This window comes from Cebus imitator, unplaced genomic scaffold (assembly GCF_001604975.1).
Source record: "Cebus imitator isolate Cc_AM_T3 unplaced genomic scaffold, Cebus_imitator-1.0 Scaffold190, whole genome shotgun sequence".
NCBI lineage: Eukaryota > Metazoa > Chordata > Mammalia > Primates > Cebidae > Cebus > Cebus imitator.
Genome location: NW_016107505.1, coordinates 1,725,700 through 1,729,285, shown reverse-complemented (window position 1 = coordinate 1,729,285; position 3,586 = coordinate 1,725,700). Strand labels below are relative to the sequence as shown.

The following is a 3,586-nucleotide window of genomic DNA, read 5'->3' as shown; positions in this document are numbered from 1 at the left end:
TTTGTTTGAGACAAAGTCTCACTCTGTCACCCAGGCTAGAGTACAGTGGCACAATCTCAGCTCACTGCGATCTCTGCCTCCCAGGTTCAAGCAATTTTCCTGCCTCAGCCTCCTGAGTAGCTGGAATTACAGGCATGCCCAGCTAATTTTTGTATTTTTAGTAGAAATGGGGTTTTGCCATATGACACAGGCTGGTCTCGAACTCATGACCTTAAGCAATCTGCCTGCCTCTGCCTCCCAAAGTGCTAGGATTATAGGCATGAGCCACCGCGCCCAGTCAGCTTCTTGAAACATTCTGTTGAAGTAGAATGCACAAAGAGAAGGTTGCACACATCCTAGGTATACAGCCTGAGGCAACTTCAGAAGGTGAACACCCCATGGAACTAGCACCCCAAACAAGAAGCAGATCATTATCAACCCCACAAATCCCCCACTTCAAAGGTAACCACTACCCCACTTCTCACACTACGGATGAATTTGACCCTTTACAGCAACTTTTACCAGGAGTTATTTCTGGGCATTGATCTTTTTAAAATCTTATGCACTTAGATAAGATTTGCTGGTGTGACATATGCTTGCGTTTTATGGAACGGGAGTGACAGGACCGTTTCCCCCTGCTTGCTTTCCTCTGGGCCCACAGACTGGGAACTTCTGCATTCTTGAAAAGTAACTCTTTTTCTTTCTTCCACTCCTTCACTCACTCCTGTCCACAGGAGGTGTATTGACTAGTAGAATGGGGAGAGGCCTTCATCTCTGTCCCAGTCCTCTCTCTGGGGAGGATCAAGCCCCAAACAGGCAGGACACCTCGTGGTTTAGAGACATGCTGGGTTCAAATCCTAGCTCTGCTGTTTACACGTTGTGTGACTAGGGAAAGTCACATAACCTCTCTGGGCCTTAGTTTTCCCATCTGTAAAATGGGATGACAGGTCCTACATTAAGGGCTGATAAGAGGATCAAATAAATGAAGGTAAGTAGAGCACAAAGTCCAGCTCCCAGCCTGTGTCAAGGGCTGTAACTGTTGTCGAAGGTCTCTGGTTCCAAACAGCCCACTCCTCTTTCTATTTTGGAGGTGGGTTATCTGCAGGAAGGAGGGTCTGTCTGTGCAGAAAACTGACCCAGGGCCTGCCAATGAGAGGCCCTTCCCTGTCAGCCCCCTAGTATGTGCTCCATCAATGCTGGTCCAATGAATTACAACTGGTGAATGAGTGGATGAGTGAATGGATGATGTCACAGAGGCCTCTCCCAATCAGCATGTGTAAAATCGACCTTGTCACTTCTTCCAAACTTTCTTCGTGATCCCTATTCTGGGGGCCAGAACTTCCCTCTGCCCTGTCCCCACACCAGAATTTTGGTGTCGCCCCGGGCTTACCCCTGTTCCATCACCTTTCATGCCCCACAGGTTTGGAAATGTCATCGGGTCCCCAACTCTATATGCCCTGGGTCCCGCTCCCACAGCCATGCTGCCTTAGCCCCTGTCCTCCCTCCAAGCCGAAATTCCATGCCAGCTCTGCTACCCACTCACTGTGGGACCTGAAGCAAGCCATTCGGTTTCTCTCTGCCTCAGTTTCCTCATCTGTAAAGGGGGAAACCATGCTAACAATCTCACAGGAATCATGAGTTAATCATGAGGGTTAATGGGTGTCGAGTTACTCGGTGAGTTATAATAAGATGCGCTTGGAATGGCATCAAACAGCTGGGTGCAGCAGCTCACGCCTGTAATCCTAGCACTTTGGGAGGCCAAGGCAGATGCATCACGAGGTCAGGAGATCGAGACCATCCTGGCTAGTATGGTGAAACCTCGTCTCTACTAAAAATACAAAAAAATTAGCCAGACATGGTAGTGTGTGCCTGTAATCCCAGGTACTTGGGAGACTGAGGCAGCAGAATCACTTGAACCCAGGAGGCAGAAGTTGCAATGAGCCAAGACCACACCATTGCACTCCAGCCTGGGTGACAGAGTGAGACTCAGTCTCAAAAAAAAAAAAAATAGTATCAAGCTTGTAACATGCACAAGGTGATGACCACTGCCCCTCCTGGTGTTCCCCAAATGTACCTGGCACATCTGTACCTCAGGACCTTTGCACTTGCTGTGTCCTCTGCACAGAGCCCCTCCCCCCAGACATCTGCCAGTCTCAGTCCCCACCTCCTCCAGGTCCTCACTCAATAGCTCCCTCTCAGTGGAGACTTTCCTAGACACCCTTCTTAAAATAGCAACCCCCAGCCCCAACTCCTACTCTCAAACCCTCTCCCTGTTTTATTTTTCTCCATAGCAGTCATCACCACTCAGCATAATTCATATTTTAGCTGCTTATTTCAATTGTCATCTGTCTACCTCGGTGACTGTGAGCTCCATGAAGGCGGGGCCATTTCTGTCTTTACTATTGTACACTCTGTGCATTGAACACTGCTTGGCACTGAGTAGGTGCTCAAGAAATAGATGTTAAATGAATGAATAATGTCACCCCAGTCATATTTTCACCCAAACCTCCCACTGTTCTGCCCTCAACTTCAGTGTCTCCCAAACGTACCTTGCTATGCCACCTTGCCTGTGCATATGCTGTTTCCTTCCCTGCTATGCCTGTGAAATTCCTACTATCCCTAAAACCCCAGGTCTGGTGTGTCCTCCTCTCTGGGATATCCAAGAATAAACTCCTGGCATGCAGTTAACTTCTTCCTTTGGCCTATGCCACTGTGCCCAGCACTTATCTCTGCACTATCATGCTTTGTTGACCAGTTTGTGCCCCTCGCCCTTACACCTGCACCATGAGTCAATAAATCCCATTTCTGGCTTGAGCCAGCCAGAGTTAGATTCCTGACATGATTGGGAGATGGATGGGACTCTCATGTACTCACTGAGAGTAAGTATGTGTTGTTTCTCATGTATGAGATGAATGTATAAATGAAAGAACCACTGGTTTTCTTATGTTGATGTTTTATTCCTCAAAAAAGAAAACATTTGGTCTCTGACTGAAAGGAATGTGTTTGAGAATTCTGTTTGGTTTTACTCATAGTATATGGATTAAAACTCAATCAGTGGTTAGTGGATGGATAAATGGAGTAGTGGGCAGATGGGTGAATGGGTTGGTAGGTGGTCTTATGACTGGATGTGTGAATAGATGCAGATGGATCAATGAGTGAGTCGGTATATGGGTGGATGCATGCTAGCCACACCCTCACCACAGCCAACAGGAGTAGAGGGATGAATAGGTGGGTGGACAGGTGGGTGGATAGGGGATGGGTATGTAGGTGGGTGAAGAGATGGATTGATGTAATGTGGATGAAAGGGTGAATGAGCAGGTATATGGGTAACTGGATATGTGGATGGATGATGGATGGATGGATGATGGATGGATGAAATGGGCATATGGATGCATAGGGGATGAAAGGTTGGGTAAATAAATGAGTGGACAGATGAATGGTTGGTGGATGCTCAATGGGTAGATGAATGAATGGATGGGTGAATGGAAAGGTGGGAGACAGCTCAGGTATAGGGATGAGTTGATACATGTATGGATGGGTGGATGGATGGGTGAATGGATGGATGGATGGATGGATGGATGGATGCGTAGATGAACAAATGAATGGA

General features: G+C 47.5%; 1 protein-coding gene across 1 annotated transcript in view; it reads right to left on the bottom strand.

Moving 5' to 3' along the window:
- Nucleotides 1–3,586, bottom strand: part of SMIM17 (small integral membrane protein 17) — a 17,977-nt gene that overhangs the window by 4,217 nt on the left and 10,174 nt on the right. The gene's annotated exons all lie outside the window — the stretch shown is intronic.